This window comes from Bubalus bubalis, chromosome 2 (assembly GCF_019923935.1).
Source record: "Bubalus bubalis isolate 160015118507 breed Murrah chromosome 2, NDDB_SH_1, whole genome shotgun sequence".
Lineage (NCBI taxonomy): Eukaryota > Metazoa > Chordata > Mammalia > Artiodactyla > Bovidae > Bubalus > Bubalus bubalis.
Window position 1 is genome coordinate 94,400,986 of NC_059158.1, and position 13,699 is coordinate 94,414,684.

General features: G+C 35.5%; 1 protein-coding gene across 3 annotated transcripts in view; it reads right to left on the reverse strand.

Annotated features, from left to right (window-relative positions):
- Positions 1-13,699, reverse strand: part of GALNT13 (polypeptide N-acetylgalactosaminyltransferase 13) — a 962,305-nt gene that overhangs the window by 651,388 nt on the left and 297,218 nt on the right. The gene's annotated exons all lie outside the window — the stretch shown is intronic.

Genomic DNA, 13,699 nt, shown 5'->3' on the forward strand with positions numbered 1-13,699 from the left:
CATCTGGTTCTTAGAATTGTGAGAACTGAAAGTGCCAATATTACATAAAGCCCCTAAAAGAAATCCTTATAACCAATTACAAACCTGGGTTGTATTAGTGTTAGCCACGATCGCTGTCACTTGCACTTTAAAGATGAAATACTTAAATCCCACAGAAGCTATCTAACTGTGCTTTGTCAACTGCTTAAGCAACTGGATAGTTCAAAATTTCTGAACTACATTTATGCAGGCACCACAGTCTTAAACTTGTAGCTTCAACACAAACACGTTCCACTGCCTCTTGCAAACTTGAATCTCGGCATTTTTTTTTTACTTAGAATTAAGGTATGATTCATAAGCTAAAGGTTATAATTAATTGCCAAGGGTTCGGTTCAGTTTAGTTGCCCAGTCGTGTCTGACTCTTTGTTATCCCGTGAACTGCAGCATGCCAGGCTTCCCTGTCCATCACCAACTCCTGGAGCTTGCTCAAACTCATTGTCAAGAACTCCACCTTTAAAAGGAAATTTAATAGACCTTCGATTCATCAAACCAGGTGAGATAAAGGGACAAAGCATCCTCTTCACTTCCCCCAGTCACTGTCCAAAAGCCAGATCACTCAGAAAACGGTAAAAGGAGGTGACCCAAGGGGTTATAATTACAACCTGTCAACAGAAACCAGACCCCCACAGCTTTAAAGAATGCCTCACTGTTGACCTGTTTTTTCTCACTTCAGAATCTCCTAGCCTTCCATATCATAAAAATACTAGATTGTAACATATTAATTAATATGTAATTTGTGTTCTCAGTTTTCACTACTTTTTACGTTATACAAGGCCCACACTGCCAAGTGCAGGCATGTGGAGAGACCAGAAACCTCATTACTCCTTATTTCTCTTCTCTCTCTGTCTGCCTCTGGTCTCTATCTCTCTTTCTGCCAATGTCTTTATTTCTATCTATCTATAGAAAGTTATTACAATTTTCTTTTAGTTTGTTGAATAAATGTTCACAGTTAAAAGATGCTAAAGCACACACACAGAGAAATCTTCGAACAATCAGCAGGTTAGACATTTCTTATGGGACCCATCTGTGTCCTCACATTCATTAGGAATAGCTAGCATCTTTAAAGCAACTATTTCTGATTAGCTACAAAATTAAAGTGTTAGCCCAAATAAGAAGAAGCAATGAGAACTTCCAGAGCAGCTGCCGATCTAAGATGGCAATATTCTCACATCTGTGTAATGTTGAAACAGCCATCCTTCATCTCTCAATTCCTCTGTGAATCTGCAGACACATCAGGTAATCAGAGTAACTGGTACAATTTAATAACACAGAGGACTATAAAATTTACAGTCTCTATCTGGAAACCACTACAAAATGTTGTTTAAAATTATTGTTGAGTGCTAGCTATTAAATGTTTAGGAAAACAGAGGTGGAATGGAAATAGGATTTTTCTGGAGAATCATTTGGTAATGCTTTGCATTTTTACATCACAAAAAATGTTTGTTTTTAATTATAAGAAAATAAGACCTAGAAAACATATAGTTCTTTTCATTTTCAAAGAAAATGATATGCCTACATTTGGAAAATAAACACTAGAATACAGTCATATCATGCTTTTTGTTTTTGTATTAGCAGTTGCATCATTTCAAGGATGAGAAAACTGAGATCCAAAGAATTTAAAATGACATGCTACAGAATTTATTAAGGGTTTTACCATGACCAGAATCCAATTCTCTCTTCTTACTCCCATAATTTTTATAATACTGTAAGGGATGACTGATACTGTGTTTAATAATAAAATTTCCAAGTATTTATACTTCCTTATAGCTAGGAGTCCCCTCCCTTAACTCCAAACTATTCCTCTCCCCAGAGGGAATCACCTTTAATTATGTATTAGTTCTAAAACAAAATGGTTAAATTCAAATGTCTTTACAGATCAAGGTGATTTAACAGAGAGTGATTGGTATCTGTGAAAATCTGGAGAGTAGAGACACACTGAAAGCATCCACATTAAAAAAAAATTAAATGAAAGCATATTTTGACCAAACAAATGGACCCAAAGTATTTTAGACATTATCTAAATTGTCTTACATACTACGCTCCACGTTTCTCTATATTCTTCTTATTAATATTATTATTATTCCTTCTCTTAGTTTTTTTTTGAATTTTAAGGAATGTATCAACACCTCTAACTTGCATCAACTGTAGGTACCAACTCTTGACCCCTATTTTGTAATACGCTAATCTTCCAATTTCTGTCCTTTCCTTCTGTTTTCTCCAAGCATCATACCTACTTCCCAGCCTCTCCCATCTGTACGTTTACTGTGGCAATGCCATTGCTAATATTTGCATTCTATCTATAATTATGATTCTCTTCCACTTTTTAGCTAAAGATTGATACTGAAAATTGAAAGTCAGTAAAAAAAAAAAACAGTTGAAAAAAACATATTTAAGTAATATAAAAATATTATTCATTTCAGTGCCAACTAGAGTTCTATGGTTACTTTCCTTTCTAGCATATACTTTGGTTCTTCTTGGATGGAGTTTACACTTCTTTTTTTCATTTTTACACTATTTTTCTTTGTCTTCTCAAATATTTCTTAGACTTTAAAGGTTGCATAATATCCCCCTTTATCCTAGAGCCTCCCACCAGACAAAGCTTTCTACTTCTTTTACATTAACTCTATATCAGATTAAAGTAATATGAATAATTTGCCTTATAGGATTACTTCATAGCTTTTATGCTATATCTTTCTCTTTCTCTTAATTATACTTTGATGGGGTTCAACCTCAAGTAATTTTATAAGAAAGATTATATTTGAGGAAAGTGTATTTAATCATTAGATGCCCAAAAATGTATTAATTCTACCCTTGCACTTGATTGATATTTTGAATGGATATCAGACATGGAATTTTGAGTTGCAAATCATCTTCCTTCATAAACTTGAGAATGATTCTATTAATTTTTAAAATAGTTCTAACTATATATTTTGTTTTCTTATAATCAGAACTCCAATTAGCAGGAAGTCATGCTTCAAGGAGATTTATAGTGATTCTTTTTACGTTTTTGTTCTTTTCCTTTGCATTGCTGAGGTTTTTTGTGTATTTGAATGAAAAATGTTCCCTTAAACTATTGATCTGAAAATCTTTAATTTCCAATAGTTTTTCTTGTTCATTTATTGTGTCTCTTCCCTATCATCTTCTTGTTTTATGAATGTAATAGTTTCTAGAATCGCTTCAAAAATTTTACTTTTTGGTCTCCTTTATAATTTTTTAATTATCTGGTCCATGCAAGGTCATTTCATTGTCATTGGTTTTCAGTTTTCTTGGTCTCATTTGTGTTGCAGTTTTTTACTAATATTTTTCATAAAATACCTCTTAAATGTCTGGTGATACTTGGTTGATGCTTTCTATTTAAGAATAAAGGAACAGAAATGGCTGAACCTTCTGTACTTAAGTGGGTCTTGCTGTTTAGAAGACTTTGCTTTTGGGTAAGCAAGGATTTGATTATTAGGCTTAAAGATCCCAAGTGTCAAAATAAAAGGGAATTTATTCCACAGTTGTAAAATGCTTTATCCTGAGTTGCCCCTCTTGTCTCTTAGCAGCTCATATAATTCCATTAGCCTATGTAAAGCAGGATAGTTAGGAGAGAAAGTGAAAAAAAAAACAAAAACTTGCTACAAGGATATTTGCATAGGAAGCAGAATTAGTGAAGAAAAGGCCAGCTATCCCATCAGACAGTAATGCATTTGCCTTTGATGCAGAAGACCTGAGTTAAATCCCTGGGTCAGGAAGATCCAGTGGAAAAGGGAATGGCTACCTACTCTAGTATTCTTGCCTGAAGAATTCCATGGACAGAGGCACCTGATGGGCTACAGTTCATGGGGTCACAAAGAGCTGGACACAACTGAGCCACTAACACTAGGATTTCCCAGGTGGCACTAGTGGTAAAGAACCTGCCTGCCAATGCAGGAGACATAAGACACAGGTTCAATCCCTGAGTCGGGAAGATCCCCTGGAGGAGGGCATGGCAACCTGCTTCAGTATTCTTGCCTGGAGAATCCCATGGACAGAGGAGCCTGGCAGGCTGCAGTCCATGGGGTTGCAGAGAGTCGGACACAACTGATGTGACTTAGCACGCATGCCCGCATCCCATCTGTACATGTTGATTACTTTGTTTCAGCCCTACTATCTCACTTAAGCCTTTTGGGGCTTACTTAGAACAAAGCAGCACCCTCTTCCCCACATCTTCAGCAGTTTCCTCTGCCTGGCTTTACTTCATACACTTTGTAACAGTTTGATATCTTTTTAACTCCTTAATTTAATGCTTAAGTTAATGAGTTTTCAGGAGAAAGTTTACATAAAGAAATGTCTCCATCCTCCCTAGAGAAGTTGCCCCTAAAACACCTAAAATGAAGAAAAACCCAAGAACAAGCATAATTCTTGTTATGCTTGTAAGAAGCCTAAAAACTACACTGTTGCATATCACCATACTCCTGACGGCAGCAATGCTGTTCAGAATCATTCAAGTGAGGCTCTCCACAAAAATCAATGCCAACTGCACACCTCCACACATTTTAGGGTATGCAGGGTAAAAGTGGGACTCCTGATTTCATGTTCTGAGGGGTCATTTTTGTGGGCAACTGATTAACATTCTCAAACAAAAAGTGTACTGAAATTCAAAATTATTTAATGAAATAGTGGCAAATATCTTACATTTATGGAAGTTATTTTTCCTCACAAAAGGAATGGAAATGATGCATACATGTTATTCTGCTAGAATTAGAATTTTATACAGATAATAAGAATTTGTGCATTGTAGAAGCAAAATGGGCCATTGTTGTCTGCAACAGCAAATGAAGTGTCTCATAACCAGCAATTCAATGTGTTAATTCAGCTGCACCATCCAATTACCTACAATTCATCTCAACATAGGACACAACAATAAAACTCTTAAAAAATCTGTGACAAAATGCCTGCTCTAGGTTTACCTAATAGGAAAAACATTATCCCGAAGTCAGAGAATAGAAGCCATGGAATATAAATTATAAAAGTTGTTCATCATAACCTATAGATTAATATCACAATGAATTTCTGACATGAAGTCAATAGTCTAGAGTTAATAATAAAACATATATTGGAAATCTTATAAGGAAAATCGGACCAAGGAATGTGAGAACTGGATGGCAACTGAAATTGGCATCCCCTCAAGTAACACAGCATTCCCTTGGAGCCAGGGCCTGCATACTGCCAACTGACCACAGGGCCCAGGCACACCATTCTAAAAGTAGACAAAGGTAATGAGATGCAAATTTAGCATCCCAAGCCTCCTGCTAAATGACCCAGATGCAAGAGCTAGAGCGTCTGTCTCTTACCTACTCAGGGACTAGATGATGAAATGAACAGAAGTTTTTTTATTTACATTTTTATAGAATCAAAAAAGGAAAACAAAACAAAACAAACAAACAAACAAAAAAGCTAATAGATAAGTCCAGCCCTGCTCTATGAGGATGTATTAAGCCACAGAAGGACAATTTAAAGTCAAGAGCATCATGAGGAAGGAAGAGAGGAGCCAGGAAAAAATACAGAAGAAAAAGCATATTGAGAAATTATGAAACAGTATTTATTTCAGAAAGAAAGACAGAGCTCCCCTGAAAATCTACAGGATATGAGTGAAATCTGAACCATGATTAGGCATAGGCTGGTTTCTAATATTTTTCAGGACAAGTGATGTATAGTCCCATTTGAGACTGAACTATCAAGAGAATCAAAGAAATATGAGCTTTGAGGATTTAGGAAAAGAGGTGGAATTTACCATGAGAGAAAGAGAGAAGACTGTAGAAGTGAGTTTTAAAATTCAGTCAGTAATCTCATACCTCTCACTTCACTTATAGAATCTGAAAACAGAATTGTTTTTAAGTGTAGATTTTTACGTTTTAAAAAACCAGGCAGGTAGAATGACTCATTACTGGGGTATCTAATTTAATCAATTTATAACAATCTAATCAAGTACCCATTTAAAATAATATTTTTAAAACTGAAGAAAGCTCATTAAATACTACATGAGTTCTTTAAACAAGAATAGATAATAGAAAGTTGCTAAAAATCAACCAAATATCAGAAGTAAGGAGCACCTCCTCAAAGATAAATACATCAATTCTCTATAAATTAACAGTGATTACAAGTGAGTATAGATACTCTATATTATATAAAGCTTTCACAAAACTTATTTAAGAACCAGAGGGATGGTATGGGGAGGAGGAGGGAGGAGGGTTCAGGATGGGGAACACATGTATACCTATGGCGGATTCATTTCGATATTTGGCAAAACTAATACAATATTGTAAAGTTTAAAAATAAAATAAAATTAAAAAAAAATAAAGAACTGCAAAAAAAAAAAGATTTTTCAGCAGGATTTATCCAATCCTTTTTAAATATTAATATTTCCTAGTGTAATATAAATGATTTATGAACAGTAATTGCAGGACAATAAGGTATTTTTTATTTTAACTAAGGTAGATCTTAGTTATAGATTGAAATCTCTATATAGAAATCCCACTTACAGGTTTTTTCCTTTTGTCTACATTGCTGTGTTAACTTCTTGCTCTTTTTCATTTTCTTTTTTGCTAGGGATGGTGGGGAGAGGGTGGGTGGGTCTGCACCAAAGAAAAGTCAAGAATGAATCTACTTGAAGAAAATTACTGTTTTTCCACATTTATTATCTTTCATAATTAAATTTCTTTATTAATCTGGTACTATGACTTCTAAAGGGTAATCATGTTTTGTTTTTGACTTCGTTCATCAGATTTTCTTCCTTTACTTTTAAAGGCAAAAATTATTCAAATAGGAAACAAAACACAGAAATCTGGGTTCCATTTTCATTTCTATTGCTTCAAGCTTTGTGACTTAAAGCAGACCATTAACTGTTTCATCATAATAGCATAGTCCATGCTCCACCATTCAGCAACTTCCCCTGGGCAACTCACTTAACCTTTCTGTGTCTCAATTTCCTTGTCTACAAATGGAGATACTAATAAAACCTACTTTCAGGGGTTGTTATGATTAAATGAATTAATTAATATCTGTTAAGTACTCTGAATAATGTCCAGGACATAGTAACTTCTATATTTGTTTAATTGACTAAAAATTATTAAATCTGAAATGTGTTCTAGAAGTAGTTCAGTTGCTTGAAACCTTGTACATCAAACTTATCTAGAAAAATGTTTATAAAGATAGATCCCTATGTATCTATCCCAGGCAAATGAGAATATGTATCAGTGGAATCTGACAACCTATATTAAAACAAACAAAAACCTCTTGAGATAATTTCAGTTTCCAAACTGGTTTGTTGGCAATGACATTAAACAATGTCTCAAGTCAATTTAATTACATCACAGGCAATCCACCAGTGTCCACTTCCCCTTCCATGGCCACAATAGTCACTATCCAAAGCAACTTGGGATTTAATAGCATCAGTCAGTTTTACAAAAGCAGTTAGAAGTTTAGCTTTGGAATTGTCTTTCTTACCTAAAGCAAAACTGCTTTGTCCTCATCAAGGAAAATAAACATGCAAAAAAAAGGGATCAAACTGATCCCTAAAGACTGGCACATACTGGTTAAAGAGGATAGAATAAGTTCTTGAGACGTGCTCCTTTTGTTTTCACCCAGTGTTCATTCTTTATCCAAGGACACAGATTGGCACTGTCTTAGTAATAATGATTTGTAGTTAACTACCACAAAAGATCAAATTGCCTCCAATTCTCTAATTTTTTCAAAAAAAAATTGAAGAAGTAAACTGAGGCTTAGGGTAACTGTTACCATCCTTCCTAGATACAAATCGTATTGCCCAGACTTGCAACTAGAAAGAGAAAGGAATAACTATAAGGACAAAGTCACAGATATCACACCCATGCTGGCCTGTGTTGCATGGGTGCCTGGGATCCACTGGGTAGCAGTATATTTGAGTGGTTCAGACTAAGGAGTGTTCCAATCGCAGGCTACAGAATGTGGTGAAATAAATTACCAGACTGTGATGAATTTTCTTCAGCCTTTGTTAAATTAGAAAAATAAATGCAATGTAGAAAGTACAGGAAGCTAAATTTATTCTATTTTAAGGACTATATTTTGCGATTTAGTTCTGCCATCTTATTGTTGTTACAATGTCCATTCTTTTATAAAATGACAGTGATATAAATAGACTTAAAAATTATTCTCATTGTGCAAAAAGAAAATGTCCACATGGAAGTTGACACTCATTTAAAAAAAAAAAATTTACTAGTGAAAATGTCAGTTTGAGAACTCTTAGAGCACTGGCTTCAGAGATAGATATAACTGATATGATCCTTGCCCCTAATATTAATACAGATCAGCTGTGTGATATTGCATATATGCTTCCTCATTTATCAATGCGGATAGTAATACTACATACAATTCATAGGATTTCGAGGATAAACTATAGTACGAGCTGTTAGATGTTTACTTACTCACAATACAAGTCAAAGTATGTATCCAATAAATTTTAGTTATTTTATCACTTTGTAACTCTTCATCATTTTAACTCCCTCATCAATAAATCAAAATGGCTACAACCTTTACATATATTTGTTTCCAAGTATTTGTTACCAATTTTGTTTTCATTAGCCTAATGGTGGTACTGCACAGGGGTCTTGATAGTCATATAAATCCCATCCTCTCCATCTGAAACTAATAATAAAAATCTCAAAAGGAAATTAAATCGTTATGCTCTGGTCTACAAGAAGATAATCCTCCTCATATGTCAAAATTCATTTATAACAACAAAAAAAATGGCACTGAGCTTATAATAGCAAAGCAATTAATATTAGGCAAGAGACTAAGTTGACATTTGCTACAGTCTCTGAGGTATAATTTAGATGATTTTGAATGTGCAAGCTCTGTCTGAAATTCTCCTGTTTACAGTGGCTACTCAGCGCATGTATTGTTCACCAGAGTACCAACAACAGTTTAATCACACTCTTCTTATAATGTTCTACAAGATCTTAAACAAGATTTAAGTGACAATTCAATGTAGTTTAATGTACTAAATAGAGTCCCAATTAATTCTACATCATGGTAGAAACCCTGGAATATCTTGGAGAGTTCCCATCTATCTTAATAGTAAGTACTTCTGGAAGAAAAAAAAAAGAAGCGTGAGTATTTATCTGGACGGTGTTTTACATTTTCTCACCTAAGAGCGGATCACAAATATGTTCATGCGATGATGGTAACAATCACCACTTGCCCTACATCCGTCTCAAGCCATGTTGGGAGGGTTAACTATTAAGATGGAACAATGTTTAACAACCAATATTTTGCATCTTGTTTCAGGTCAATTGTGGAGGACAATAATAACAAACATTAAAAGAGAACCTGATAGTTTATGAGATTTATAATTATTTGGATATTTGAATGAAGTTGGGTTCTCAGAGGAAAGTTAGATGACAGCAATCTCTTAATAACCTGTAGCAATAATTTTTAAAAATTAAGAATTTCAGCTTAAATAGGCCCTAAATATATTAAAGATAAATAAAATTGGAAAACTAATAGCTAAAAATGAATTTTAGCTTGTATCTAAAAGGGACATTAGAACACATATTAATCACATAAATGTCTTTAGCCATTTGTAATAATTTCTTGATAACTATCTCAGACCAATTAAACATATTATTGTAAATATACTACCTTGAGAACATACACATAGGTCTAAATCTTAATCAAAAAGAAATAAATATCAAATAAATAAAATCTATTTTATTATACTTTGTTCCCAATTGCTTATAATGCCCCAAATGATGACCAACTACTAGTAAATTCATGTGTATATTCATTTTCACAAATTTCTATGAATTTTCTAAGTACTAAATTTCACAATGGGAAGCTGGACTCGTCAAAAATATGTATGTCTGTAACTGAATGGCAGAAAAATTTAACCAAACAATGTGCTTTAATATATAAATTGTAAATATTAGTCTAAAATGTTAAAATGACTTAAAATGTTAAAATGGTTTATCAAAGCAGACAGTATAGGATCTTTAAATGTGATTTATGTATTCAGATATATGCTTAGTGTGTCTGTAGTGGGACATAGGAAATATTATGAAATATCATCAAGTAGACTGTCAGACTCAGTATATACATATATATATACATATATATATATATATGTATATATATTATGCTAAGTCGATTCAGTCATGTCCGACTCTGTGCGACCCCACAGACCGCAGCTCACCAGGCTCCCCCGTCCCTGGGATTCTCCAGGCAAGAACACTGGAGTGGGTTGCCATTTCCTTCTCCAATGCAGGAAAGTGAAAAGAGAAAGTGAAGTCGCTCAGTCGTGTCCGACTCTTAGCGACCCCATGGACTGCAGCCTACCAGACTCCTCCGTCCATGGGATTTTCCAGGCAAGAGTACTGGAGAGGGGTGTCATTGCCTTCTCCGATATATATATATAATTTAAAAATAGCAAAGTCATAGTGAAGGTGGAAATTCTGATATTGGTTGAGATACATTCTGATATCTAATGATAAGAATATTGAGACACATTTAACTTTTTAACAACGTACATTACTTTCAGGTTAGTTATATCTGAGTGGAATACAATGTGTCTATTTTTCCAACTTGAGTTTAAGAAGTGGTAGTTGTACCACTTCTTATATATATATGTGTATATATATATATATATATATATGTGGAGAAGGCAATGGCACCCCACTCCAGTACTCTTGCCTGGGAAATCCCATGGATGGAGGAGCCTGGTGGGCTGCAGTCCATGGGGTCGCTAAGAGTCAGGCACAACTGAGCGACTTCACTTTCACTTTTCACTTTCGTGCATTGGAGAAGGAAATAGCAACCCACTCCAGTGTTCTTGCCTGGAGAATCCCAGGGACAGGGGAGCCTGGTGAGCTGCCGTCTTTGGGGTTGCACAGAGTCGGACACGACTGAAGCAACTTAGCAGCAGCAGCATATACATATATATATACATATATATATGCATATATATGTATATATATATATATATAAGTCTTGATTTGATGTTCCACATGTGTTTACTCTGATGACAGGAAGGATTAAAAAAACAAAGGCCAGTTAAAATTCTTGGATAATTAGGCATATGGTCACTCAGACTCCAAAGTAGTGATCCTGCTAGATCTCATTAGATTTAAGAGGGCTACATGTTTTTCCTACCGATATCAACACAAGCCCCAAGAGGCAATGTATTAAAAGTCACAATCAAGAATTTGTTGCTTATTGCAGGAGCTGCATCTTGAAAATAGGATGCTTAATAAAGCAAATTAAAGGACAAAACTATAGGATCTCCTCATTTTCATAAAGCACAAAAACACTTATCAGAGACATGTAGCATTGTTATTTATTTCACATGGCAGGACTTTATTCATACTTTACTCTCAATCATCTTCTATAATTTTCTTTTTATTCAGAAATATCAATATCTTCTTCATTTTCCTAACCAGAAAGAATAAAAGTATCCATTTATTCCTTGTTCTCGCACCCTCTTCCTAAAATGCCAAAGTTTTTAAAAAGTTACAAAATCTCTATTACATGGAAATGTTCTTGTACAACTACAACTTCTTAGAATCAAGTTGGCAAAATGGAAACATTGTATTTCACTCTTACATAACTTAAACCTGAAAGTAATGTACAGCTTTAAAAAGTTAAATATGTCTCAATATTCTTATTAAGAGATCAGAATGTATCTCAACCAATATTAGAATTTCCATCTTCACTATGTCTTTGCTATTTTTAAATATGAAAAACTGGATAGAGTAGGAGCTCATTTATAAGTAATATTTTAAAAGCAAAATTGCCTTGAACATGCTCCAGAACAACATTCATGGTAAATGCTCAACTATTTTAAGAGGTGACTGTCATAGCATCATGAAAACAATACTGCAGCACAGGGATTCCTACTAGAAACTTGTATCAGGAGGCATTACATTTCCAGGTACTTTGCAAATTCTCATACACATGTAGTATCACACCTCTCACATACATTTCAAGCAATAAAGGAACCTATAAATTATTTACAGTGATTCAGTTTGCAGATTAATTTATAGGCCCCAAATATTTTAAGCTGATACATCTGTTCTTTACATTAAAAAAAGAGAACTTTTCACGTGTGAAAACCACCGGAAAGTATTCACTCACAAATGTCATGCCCTAGTTTACTTTTAGGTAAGAAGGCTGCGAGATGCCACCCATCAGAGCCTCTAAACTCATTTCTTCAATTCTGTACTGACTATTAAAGAACATCAGCCAAGTTAAAGACTTGCACAGAAGGTCAAATTCAAGCAGCGAATGGGTTAAGGACACAGAGGACTCATGTTTCACCTTCTGCTAGTCCTCAATTCCCATTCATAAAAGACTAAATGAAACAAACAAACAAGAGGTAGAATTCAACTTCTTGTATGTAGACATTTGCATAGCTAGGTGACTTCAAAGCCTATGATTAGCTCCATGCTAATCAATCAACCAGTAAGTTTCTGGGAAGCCTTTAATAGTTTTCCTACACTGTGCTAGGGTCCGAATATCTGAGACAGCACCTGGCCCCACTCTGGACACTGGGATCCAGAATTAATCTATACCAGAAGCACTTTGTTTCCTTTGGAAAACCTTTCTTTTCTTCTTCCCAAAACTGCTTAGTGCCTCTACTTAAGCAATCAGCTTAAGCCCTAGAATGGGATGAGCATCACAGAAATGGTGAATGAAAAGCATTTATTTAAACAAGGAGGAGAAGCCAGGGAAAATTCTCAGTGGAGTTGAAGGTGGGCAGGGGCATAAGGAAGAGATGTGAAATCCTGGTCTGCACTGAATGATGCAGAAAAATGGCATGTTTTCTTATGTTGAAAGCCTGCTTTAGGCTATGAAAATTCTCCAAATCTATCCACCTCTTAAGGACTCAAATGATGTTTCAATATTGAGGTTCTAATTCTGCAGGAGAGGAGGAGTTTGTTGAGATCAGGGCAAAGGAAAGATTAGTACTGCAACAAAAAAGTCAAGATGAAGAAAAGGAAAGGATGGGTGAGGGCAAGGAGAACGACCTGAGAAGGGGAGAGATCAAAAGTAAGTCACCAATAGGTTCACCTTACTTTTCAATATTCTCAAACCAGCAGGTTTCTCTAACACTAGAGGGCACGAACGCAAACACACACACACACGCACACACACGCGCGCGCGCACACACACACACACACACACACTAAGGCGGGGAGGGGAGCAACCTTGAGCAAAAACAGTCTTCATATAAAGCTGAAGATCCGGGGCCCCGAGGATACTCAAAATTTCAAGGAGCTGGGGCAGTCAGTGTCTTTAAACCCTGCAAATAAAATCTCTATGATGTATTTCAGGGAAGAGTGACCGCTCTCTCTCCCAAAGAAACCGCTCAAGGATTGAGTGTTATAACAGTTGAAGGCAGGCAGTCCCCAGTGCTCCTCAGACAGCAACACCTTTGCCTCAGGAAAGCTTCCACCCTTTCCAGGTTAGATTTCCCTGGATCCCGAAGCTTCTGTATTTATCTGCCCACTGTCTCCTCCTGTGGCTGCCTGTAAAGACTGGAGATGTAGACTCTCCACCTGGAAATTCAACTGATTCTAGGCAAAGAACGGAGTAAGAGGAGGGGCACCCGCAGCTAACGCTGTCCAAACAGCAGCCTTCGTGAGCCTGGGTTCGCAGCAGCGCAGAG